Source organism: Lingula anatina, chromosome 5 (genome assembly GCF_051362555.1).
Source record: "Lingula anatina isolate TDL-2025a chromosome 5, LinAna3.0, whole genome shotgun sequence".
NCBI lineage: Eukaryota > Metazoa > Brachiopoda > Lingulata > Lingulida > Lingulidae > Lingula > Lingula anatina.
Window position 1 is genome coordinate 19,003,300 of NC_141771.1, and position 12,379 is coordinate 19,015,678.

The 12,379-nt window shown below is 36.3% G+C and overlaps 1 protein-coding gene and 1 long non-coding RNA gene across 4 annotated transcripts in view; one reads left to right on the forward strand and one right to left on the reverse strand.

The window, feature by feature from the left end:
* Nucleotides 1-12,379, reverse strand: part of LOC147761788 (uncharacterized) — a 256,913-nt gene that overhangs the window by 241,319 nt on the left and 3,215 nt on the right. The gene's annotated exons all lie outside the window — the stretch shown is intronic.
* Nucleotides 1-12,379, forward strand: part of LOC106162473 (uncharacterized) — a 138,026-nt gene that overhangs the window by 66,878 nt on the left and 58,769 nt on the right. The window lies entirely within an intron of this gene.

Consider the following 12,379-nt stretch of genomic DNA (forward strand, 5'->3'; position numbering starts at 1 on the left):
TAGTTGCCAATTATAGATGATGCCCTTAAAAATCTATTATGTGCTTAGATTGTGACTGGTTGTGATTGCATTGTGTCTGGCATGCACCACTGTCACAATCTATGAAAGCAGGGCAAATTGTCTCTTATTCATTTCAGTACTCTTTACAAATATTATTAATTTATGAAGATAAACTGAAAGTGTAAAGTAGCAATAGAATTCTGAAGCCAATAATGTTGTTTTTTGTGTATCAAAGGGGCCAGTAAGAGAACACCTACCAGTATAAATTCATGGTAATCTCTACTAAGATATACAATACTTCTTAGTACTTTTTTACAAGTATTGTAGCAATTTGGGGTAAGTGCAGAAAAATCACCTGCCAGACCAGGGATTCGAACCCGGGACCTCTTGCTAACAGGGCGAGTGCTCTACCGCCTGAGCTACCCGGCCGGTTCTACCCTGCATCTGGCACTACAGTATCTTCCTGTTTTTCAACTTTTTGTCAAACTCTCCCTTTTAAATCTAAGTTTTCTGTTGGACCAGCTATATTGTTCTTTAATACTGTTAAAATAATATGAACAGGCAGATTTTAAAGTAATCAGAAATACTTTATAAACTGTCCTTTGAGAAGAAGTCAGTCCATCAATTCTGCAGGTATGTTAAGTTGGATGTTGTCTATGTCCCAGATATTATAATGGACTTGGAGATCTTCCATCTATAAAGCACCTTGGTTTGTCTAGTCACACGGTGTAAACAGACAGTGTAATAATCAGTATTACAATGCCCCTTCTAGACCTTTGCTTTTGTTAACATTCTTATGCTGGCTCATGTTTGGCTTTCTGTCATTCTTTTCTCAAATATACCTGCTCATCCCAAGTGATTTTTTGTACAAATTTGGAGGTGGTTTTCTGGAAAGAACAGTCTGTACGAGCTGTTTACTTGGACATTGTGCAGTTTCTGCTAGCTGTAAATTCTTAAGCTTGGCAGATGTTGGGAAATCTGACATAATATTGGAGGCTACTTTGCCTGGTGTTTCAAATATGCCTCCAATGAGGTGTAGATTGTCAAGATTCCAAATTATAAATACAACCTCTACCCACACTAACAACAACACATTTAATTTTTAATTAACATTAATAGATAATGAATCTATTTTATTTTATTAAACTATTTAACATCAGATAACATTAATTTCATTTTCGTGTAACCCTACTAACAACAGCACATATTTTAATTAGCATTAATTGAACATGAATTGAATTTTATTAAATGTCAGATATCATTAAAGAATTCTGGTCACGTTTAGATCTATTTCTCGAATTTTGTAAATTCAGAAATCAATCTGTACACTATAGATATGTTTTCATCAACACCCACCTTTTAAATAGTATAAAAACCTATTAGTAGAAAAACCATTTTAGTAAACCTCACCTCAGTATGCAAAAATGAAGCAACAGATCTGGGTCACATAATAGTGTGACGACATAGAAGATAAAGGAGAAGGGCCGCAAGATTTAAGATTCCTGGATCAAGGAATTGCATAATAATAACTAAGAACTGAGGAAACAAGTTTTTGGTACACATATTAGATAATTTAACAGAAAACAAGAGAAAACCATGTCAGTACAATATAATGAATTACACACTGTGTTGATCCCTGAAAATGAATGCTCAAATTGTTTTCTGAATATTGGGATTGTAATCAATGATAGTGTGGATTGTACGAAGGACAGCAGAAACAATGGAAGCTGGTGAGGTCACTTCTGTGCTGATGTCATTTTCTCCCAGTTGACAAAAAACTATATCTAAGTTTGCTGCCTAAATAGTTATGAGTTGTCTGTCAAAATCTAATTGAGAAATTCCAAAATAATTACTCATAAAAGATTCATCAAATGCTTCATTTAAGACTTCCATTTGAGGGTTATCAAGAGGGAGATACAGAACATTTATGCACGTTCTGCTTGTTGGCATTATTTGTGCTGAAAATTCTATTTGAGGTGCCAAAGTGAAACCTATTTCTCCTGGATCCCGTGATGAATGCTAGGACATCCTCTAGCATTACTGTCCTTTCATCCGCTGTCTTCTGGCGTCCTGCTGAAACAATGAGACTTGCATAACCAGAAAGACATTGATTTCCAATTATGTTTAGAAGAGGCCTTATATTGGGATGTATTTAATTGTCTTTCTGTACAAAAACACAATTTAAGTAGTGTAATGACTGAAGTGATTACAAGATCTAGAAGTTTTAATGATTTTCTGCATTGACAAAAAATTAACATCCCAATTGTTATCAAACTATAAACAAAGGTACTTTCTCCTACCATTCAGTATTTTCTAGGTGTGGATCCTCCCACTCGTCAGCTGAAAAATCTCCTTCAAACCTCCGATTCCTCAAATGCTGACTTTCGAGGGAGGGAGGGGGGGAGGTCTTTGTCCAGTTGATACCATTTTTTTCTCCCAAAAATTCTTTGTTCTAGCAAATCTTGCACCATTTTCACCGCCGATGCTTCTGATGTTAGCAAACATTATAATTATACTCCCTCAACCTGTTTTTGAGGACCCGGATTTGGGTGGATATCACCTGAGATTAGGAGCAATAGAAATATATTACTTATATAGAACAGACCAGGAGTTGTGGGTTATATAAGCAAAGAGGATGGAACATGGGTACCGGTAAGACCTGGCATACTTATTGACATCTTCACACCTCCTCTCAGACCACAGCCTCCTAAGATGGCCTTTCAATGGCTTGTTCAAGGGGCTATGCCTTAGAGGTGAACCCTCCTGGGATGATGGCTGGCTTTGCTGACACTCACTGTAGTGCCGGCACCACTCTCTCAGTGGTATGGGTGGAGAAGGCATCCATAACCAGAAGAGAAGGGTGTAGCTCAATGTAGTGTCTAAACATTTGGCCACCCATTCTAGCATGAGGTCTTCTGTCGTGTAGGCTGTAGGACCTTTCCTCTGGACTTTCCACTACTGGATTTCTCTTGCCTTAAATAATGAAAGAATGCCATATTAAATAGTGATATTTATAACTGAACCTTGTAACTTGCTTGAAGTGTTAATAAGGCGGTATCATCCGCAAACTTACAAATCAGACAATAGGGCTATGAAGCATCACAATCAGATGTAAACAGTGATTACAAAAGAATTGAAATGAGGCAGCCATAAGGCGTGCCAGTGGTTATCTCCATGCATGGTCTTTGACTCATTGGACTCGAAATTTGAAATCCAGTCACTGAGTGATGTACTTATATTGAGAGAATTACAGGTTTTTCTTGCAGATTAAAAAAGCAGTATTGTGTTTAAGCAAAGCTAAATCAATAAAGAGTATTTGTACATATTTGGGCATTTTAGGTTTTAAAAACCTAAGGACATTGTGTAAAGTGATAGCAACATCATCCTCAGTAGAGCTGAACTTACGATATGCAAATCGAAAAGGATCAGAAGTAAAAATGTAATTGCTATTATAAATTATTTATTATTATTTATTGCGGTTCAAGTACATTTTTTACAATGACTATGACCTAACAGTATACATAATATAATCATATAACTAAAATTACAATAGTAAATTACAATATTGTTTATACAATAACTGTGATCAGATTTTACAATTGCAGTATACGCTCGTTACTTTGGTTGACTAGGTGGTGGTTGGTTGAGAATATTTTTTCTTACCTTATTACACATTGTGATATAGTGGGCCACATTCTTTATAACATGTAAATCGTTTGACTGCATTATGCATTTGAACTGACCCTCTGGGGTTTGTGTAGGATCTGGTTTTAGGATCTCCCTGTGTTTGGTGAGTAAGGGGCATTTTAAAAGAAAGTGTATTTCGTTTTCCACTTCATCTGAGCATAACTTGCAGATCCTTTCTTCAGGGGGTATTGATTTTGGTTTTCGGTATCTGCCTCTTTGGATTTCTAAGTCATGTGCCCCTGTTCTAAATTTTGCCAAATTTTGCATTTCATGTTTTGGTATAGGTGCTGTTGTGTACGCTTCCCTTTCATAATTTGTTTTAAATAATCGATATGTACGTAGTATGCTGTTTTCTCGCTCTATTTCTTTGAGAAACAAAAGGGTATAATGACTTTCCAGTGCTTTTTTTACTTCTGCTTTCGAGGGGGTATTAGTCTGTGTTTTCATTAGATTTTGAGTAATGTATTTGATTTCGCTTGACCAATTTTTTACCTGTGTATCCTGTTTTGTTTCATATTCATACATTGTTTTTGCCAAGCGCTGCTTTGGCATTTCAGAAAATCTTTGCCAGTAGGATGTAGCATGACCCATTATGTCATGTGTAATTGGGAATCTACCTAGTTCTGCTTTAGCTGCTATATTACTGGCATTGCGCCTCACACCTAAAATGTATTTGCAATAGTTATTTTGTACTACTTCGAATGGCAAAGTATTCATGTATTTAAGAGATTTTATGCTTTTAGATGCGATTGATGGTCCCCAGATTTCGCATCCGTACATCAGTATGGGTTTTATAAGAGAATCGAAGAGTTTTAAATATGTCTGGGTCATATTGTGGGTGGTGGACTGTAAAACCTGCTTAACTGCAAAAACCGCCTTCATGGCTTTACCTTTCAGATCATCAAGTGTGCTTTTGAATGATCCATTCGATTTGAATCTTATCCCTAAATAATTATATTCATGTGTTATTTCTATTGTTTGATGGTCTATTGTGAAATTCATGTTTGGTTTTTTGCCTGACTTACTAAATATCATTACTTTCGTTTTGTTGGTATTGACTGTGAGCTTCCATTTTTTGCAGTAGTCCCCCAGATTGTCAAGACTTTTTTGTAGGCCCTTTGCAGATTTAGATAGAATAACGAGGTCATCAGCATATAAAAGGTGACTGATTGTAGTGTTGGCATTAATTTTTACGGGATCACATGTGCTATTGAATACATTTTTCATATCATCTATGTAAATATTAAAAAGCATTGGACTCAAGCTGTCACCTTGCCTTATTCCTATATCTGTCGTATTATACTGCATGTTTTAAAGGTTTCATAACACACTGGTATAAATACTTTTTATTTCAGTGTGAGCAATGTGACATCATCCCATTTCTTTGGGTCTTCTGTAGATTTCGCTATCATTTTTTTGATTGTTTGATTAAATCTCTCTGAAATGAACACCAAGACATTAAAATAAATGTAAACATGAAAGACATCAAATAGTTTAGTGTCCTCCTTAAATGTGAATTATACAGTCTAAAACAGATGACTGGTTGGAAGGTTTTTCTGAATGTACAGGGGACTTCAACAAATGGAAATGCAGCGGTTATCTCTGTCAGCACAGAGTCTGGCTTATTACTAGCATGGACAGAGCGGACTTCAGCAAGAAGGGTGCAGTTAGACTTAATGTTGTTCTTAATTGTCCTGAAAAGCTGCTTGCTGTTTTCAGTTTTGCTTGCTGGCTTTGTTCCCAAGTGTCACTGGTATATACATATGATGATAAACATAAACTTATTTTTTGTAGTATGTCCTAATGTTAATTCCTATTCACTTTGTTCAAGGCAGTGCATTTTTGCAAAAAATAAATTGTTTATTGCTCCTGTTATATACATTTTGTGTGCCCTGTCTCTTATATAATTTAATCTACATTTAGATCTAACAGGACCAGGTGCCTTTTCTTTCTCTTCATCTAAAGAATCATGCAAAGAATCATTATAATGTTACAGTAAAAAAATTAAAGTAAAAAAAAAAGTGAAATTAAAAATGAAATAAAATAAATGTTTTGCAACAAAAATTATCACAATTGTCAAAATTTGAATGTAGAGAAAGTTAATCATTTTATTTATGCTGTTAAAAGTAGTCACCACGGCTAACTTGATTTTGAAATTATTGTACCACCAGCGTTAGCGCTGGCGGTACACATGGTTTCGGTCCCGTCTGGATCGTTCCGCCGGCTCCGCCGGACGGCTACCGTTATCGCTTCTCCTCCTAGACGGTAAGGGCCCCCGTACCCATCTCATGGATTTAGGTCACCTATAATCTCAACTCGTTCCACGTAAAATTTGGGCTTTGTCGGTATTGGGGTCTGGGTGTGGCACTCATTACAATGCAACCTTGTCTAAAAATGGCAAAATAAAATGCTAATTATCTACCCTACGGAAGGAGTTATGGGAAAAATTTCTATAGACGGCTTTCCAAAAGTCATATGTGTAGATTTCAAATATACCCTTGGATTTGACCTTTGACCTTTACTTCAAGGTCAAACAGGCCAAAATTTTCAAAAAAATGAAATTTTTTACGAAAAAATTTTTTTTTGCCCTGTTATTCAGACACTACACAGACTTAACCAATAATATTATTGGAAAGTGTTACCCTTAAGGTCATCTTTCATCTCCATGAATTTGGGGTCAATCGGTGCATTTTCACGGGAGTAGCGGCCATAAGATACCGAAACTGAAAACTGTCTCTAATTCAGGAACCGTTAATGCTAGAGACCCATTCTTTTTTGCATTTTGTAGAGCATGTAAAGCCCAACACTGGAGGTGGTCTCCGTTTTTTTGTATTCCATACGGTTTTCGAGTTACGCTGTATCAAAAAGTACATATTGGTGGTAAAAGCAAAATGTGCAGTACGGTAATGGATAATAAATTTTGAACTCTGGAAAAATAAAACATAAGGCTTGGCAAAGCAGACAACTTGTGTTCAAAAATGACATTATTTCATCAAAATTGAACTTCTGAAATTCAGAGCACCTCCTATTTCAAGAATTTGCTTTCCTTTTGTCTCCAAAACTGGCAGAGATAGGTCCATAGTTACTCTTGAACTTGAATAGGAAGTCATATACTGGCAATCTATATGTGACCTTAAAATTGACCTTTGACCTACTTTTCACCATGAACTGAACTTTGCAAATTTTTCTTCCCTTTTATCTCCAAAACTGGCAGAGATACGTCCATAGTTACTCTTGAACTTGAATAGGAAGTCATATACTGGCAATCTATATGTGACCTTAAAATTGACCTTTGACCTACTTTTCACCATGAACTGAATTTTGCAAATTTTGCTTTTCTTTTATCTCCAAAACTGGCTGAGATAGGTCCATAGTTACTATTGAACTTGAATAGGAAGTCATATACTGGCAATCTAAATGTGACCTTGAAATTGACCTTTGACCTACTTTACACCATGAATTGAACTTTGCAAATTTTGCTTTCCTTTTGTCTCCAAAACTTGCAGAGATAGGTCCGTAGTTACTATTGAACTTGAATAGGAAGTCATATACTGGCAATCTAAATGTGACCTTAAAATTGACCTTTGACCTACTTTTCACCATGAACTAAACTTTGCAAATTTTGCTTTCCTTTTATCTCCAAAACTGGCAGAGATAGGTCCGTAGTTACTATTGAACTTGAATAGGAAGTCATATACTGGCAATCTAAATGTGACCTTAAAATTGACCTTTGACCTACTTTTCACCATGAACTGAACTTTGCAAATTTTTCTTCCCTTTTATCTCCAAAACTGGCAGAGATAGGTCCATAGTTACTATTGAACTTGAATAGGAAGTCATATACTGGCAATCTATATGTGACCTTAAAATTGACCTTTGACCTACTTTTCACCATGAACTGAATTTTGCAAATTTTGCTTTTCTTTTATCTCCAAAACTGGCTGAGATAGGTCCATAGTTACTATTGAACTTGAATAGGAAGTCATATACTGGCAATCTAAATGTGACCTTGAAATTGACCTTTGACCTACTTTACACCATGAATTGAACTTTGCAAATTTTGCTTTCCTTTTATCTCCAAAACTTGCAGAGATAGGTCCGTAGTTACTATTGAACTTGAAAAGGAAGTCATATACTGGCAATCTATATGTGACCTTAAAATTGACCTTTGACCTACTTTTCACCATGAATTGAACTTTGCAAATTTTGCTTTCCTTTTATCTCCAAAACTGGCAGAGATAGGTCCGTAAATACTATTGAACTTGAATAGGAAGTCATATACTGGCAATCTAAATGTGACCTTAAAATTGACCTTTGACCTACTTTTCACCATGAATTGAACTTTGCAAATTTTGCTTTCCTTTTATCTCCAAAACTGGCAGAGATAGGTCCGTAGTTACTATTGAACTTGAATAGGAAGTCATATACTGGCAATCTAAACGTGACCTTAAAATTGACCTTTGACCTACTTTTCACCATGAACTGAACTTTGCAAATTTTGCTTTCCTTTTGTCTCCAAAACTGGCAGAGATAGGTCCATAGTTACTCTTGAACTTGAATAGGAAGTCATATACTGGCAATCTATACGTGACCTTAAAATTGACCTTTGACCTACTTTTCACCATGAATTGAACTTTGCAAATTTTGCTTTCCTTTTATCTCCAAAACTGGCAGAGATAGGTCCGTAAATACTATTGAACTTGAATAGGAAGTCATATACTGGCAATCTATATGTGACCTTAAAATTGACCTTTGACCTACTTTTCACCATGAATTGAACTTTGCAAATTTTGCTTTCCTTTTATCTCCAAAACTGGCAGAGATAGGTCCGTAGTTACTATTGAACTTGAATAGGAAGTCATACTGGCAATCTAAATGTGACCTTAAAATTGACCTTTGACCTACTTTTCACCATGAACTGAACTTTGCAAATTTTGCTTTCCTTTTGTCTCCAAAACTGGCAGAGATAGGTCCATAGTTACTCTTGAACTTGAATAGGAAGTCATATACTGGCAATCTATATGTGACCTTAAAATTGACCTTTGACCTACTTTTCACCATGAATTGAACTTTGCAAATTTTTCTTCCCTTTTATCTCCAAAACTGGCAGAGATAGGTCCATAGTTACTATTGAACTTGAATAGGAAGTCATATACTGGCAATCTAAATGTGACCTTAAAATTGACCTTTGACCTACTTTACACCACGAACTGAATTTTGCAAATTTTGCTTTTCTTTTATCTCCAAAACTGGCTGAGATAGGTCCGTAGTTATTATTGAACTTGAATAGAAAGTCATATACTGGCAATCTAAATGTGACCTTAAAATTGACCTTTGACCTACTTTTCACCATAAACTGAACTTTGCAAATTTTGCTTTCCTTTTGTCTCCAAAACTGGCAGAGATAGGTCCATAGTTACTCTTGAACTTGAATAGGAAGTCATATACTGGCAATTTACTGTGACCTTGAAATTGACCCTTGACCTATCTTACGAAGAACTTAAATTTGATTGTACCATATATATTTTTTGCAAAAGTTTAAAAATTCTTGTTGATTGCATTTTTACAGCTTGTCAAGCACAAAACTGGTGGCTGTGTCCATTATTTTGTGTATGTGGGGGTCTATACGAATGCGCTTGCTCCAGCTGGTGGTACAATATTCGGAGGCGGTATCGCCTCTCTGATCCTCTAGTTTTCTTTAGGATATGGTAAGTTCTCTGCTGTATAATTTCCTTGCTGTGTCTGTCCTAAAAATCTCTTTTAAAATTTCCAAAATTCTGTCCATCTCTTCCTTTAAAATGTAATTTTTGTTTTGAAAACATGATACCACTGAGTTAATGTGGCATTTGCCCAAATAGTCCATTCCTTCTATTAACCAAACTGTCCTCTTTTCTTGAGATACTTCACACGCACTACTTTTGCAGCGTCAAACGACTTGGGTCCAAATCCAATTGCAAATGTATCCCTAAGGGAAAATTCACCCCTCAAATATGACTTTGTAACAAATTTGATCCTGCATCACATCAGTAGTGTCATAACTGGTACTGGGTGTTGATGTGACTTTGTGGCTGGGAGGAAGAGGTGTCTTGAGGCTCATGTAATAAGACTGGCTGTGACACTTGTCCTGACTCCATTTCTGCAGCAGTTGCAGGCTACTGATACACTTCACTCTGCAACTGCAATCCAAAAGTAATATTTAAAATTCTACATTTGTAAAAGACATTACAATAACAATTTGCATTAAGACCAAATGGCACAAGATGTATTCTTTAATGTGATAAACTTTTCCTTTTTGTATGTTCCCAAAAAGATTATTTCTTTAGCAGTGGGAAAGTCTGCACATGAACACTTACATCATCCTCCGTGCATGTTGGCATGTTTGAATTTTTACTCCACTTTCTCATCTCCTCCTGATTCGTGAAAGTCCTTACTTTCCTATACAACAGAAAATAAATTATACCACCTAAATAAATCTAAAATCTTAATGGTAACATGGGATGCAAAGGAATGCATGGACAAAGGCAATTTTAAGTTGTACTGTGGTAACTTTATAAGACTTTGGTCCATTATGGAAAAAGTATGAATTAAGAGCATCAATAACACAGTTATTATATATAAATAACTTATAACTTTTAACTTTTTTATTTAGTACTGAAAGCTGTGGACGTGTTGTCCTATGGTGCTATAAATACGCAAATTAAAAACTTTTCATTGAAGAAAAATGTTTGTTAAACATCTTAAGACAAAAAAGCCTTGTAAACTTTGGTAAACTCACATCATCATCAGCTGCATAACATATTCAGCTACTGATGAAGCATTCTTGTTCTGCAGTGCTGTAGCAGAAGCATGTTTCGTTAAATAACAATTTCAGGCCTACCCAACTACCAGACTCGGCACCTAAGGATCCTGAATTAACCGGTATATCGGACCACGCTACCCGTTTTCAAGGTGTGTGTCAGATCGCATTTCGGAGTATCATACCCCAGAACAAATTTTGTAGCACGACTGCGGGCTCATCCACGCTCGGCTGAACAACCCTAAACTGTACTCTTACTTTAGAGTACTCTATTTTATTGTCTCTATGGGGATATATGGGGACTTTACGACATTCGGTTTGAATGTTTTAACCACTTTTGATAGGGCTTTTTTGCATTGTATTAGATTAATGTGGCAGTCTAAGGTGCATCTAGGTGGCTTTCAAATTTATGCACCCGGTTTTAAAATCATATAGCGATTTTACTATCCAATCAAGGTGACAGCCGAGCAGGCCAGGGCTCATCCTGTCGGTGTTCTGGCTGATACTCCGAAATGCGATCTGACACACACCTTGAAAACGGGTAGTGTGGTCCGATATACCGGTTAATTCAGGATCCTTAGGTGCCGAGTCTGGTAGTTGGGTAGGCCTGAATTTACAGTGCATATATATTTGTACCCTCTGTGCGATTCTTCCATTGTAACTCGGTTTATTCCTATCTGTAAGTGCAAAAATAAAAGACCATATGCAAACTTTATCTCATAATACAATATACAATATATTTAATATCAAACAGTAGATACGGGTTTATTGCAGCTTTAATTAAATGTTCCTAGTTTCTAAAAGAAAATAGTATTGGTAGATGGAATACAGCAACCTATTTTATAATGATTTACAGCAGCTCTTCTTATTCTCCGTACCCCTGGTTTCTGAATCACTAGTCCACTAGTCCAAGTTAGAAAGTGCCAGAGCTACTTACTCTACTAAGACAGATAAGTTGGTCCATCATTATTGATTGAATTTGTTGAATGTCATCGGTATTATTGCAACAGTTTTGGTGGGGCATCTCGTTTCTATTATGCTGGTATTTTATATTTTGGATCTGCTTTAGGTTTGCTTAAGGTCTATCTGAAGCATCCTTCATGAGTTTCTAATCGTTCTTTAAGCTGGTGTGGCACTTTGACATACTCATGTTTAGATTTTTTGGTATTGCCTTGAACAGAAACAATTTGCGGCCAAGTCCCAACGTATTCAACTATTGCCACAGAATCAGATAGGGGCCTTCTTTCTTTCACTGAATCAGGCACTTTTTCAAGCCAGGTGATTCTTCTCTTAAAGGCACTGTCTTTTTAAAGAAGAGAAATGTTGTTTCGTGGTGAGGATTTCACTTGGCTGAGGTACCAATGGTGTCCAGGGTTTTCAAATGAGAGTTCCGTAAATCCCTTCTTTCTCAATGACGAATTTTAAACTTCCTGCTGTATGAATATAATGACTCAAAATTTGTAGAAAAACGCTTGCTATCCCATACCCCACAATCATTCGTAAACTGACTCTTCGACCACCTTTCATGTCGCTTTGGATTGTCACTGTTGTTTACAACAAAATAGATGTTTTCTTCCATTCCACACAGTATGTTGGATTTAACTTTTGGTGGGTTGCAAACTTTACTTAACAGGGTTTCTGGAGTTTGAAATTTAGTAATACTTATTCCAAGCATTTCTGGCAAGTTGCTTCGGCCTTTGGTGTTTGAATCAGGAGTAAAAACAAAACTGCCATTTTCATCGTCAGAAATATCTATGATGGAAATAATATCTCCATTCATTGTCGGAAATATCTATGACATCAGTGGGTGCGGAGTTTGTCACTGGGGGGGTCATGGAGATGGAGGATGCGTCTTTACATGGCCGCTTCTGAGGTGGTGTTTCAGGATCTTCAAGT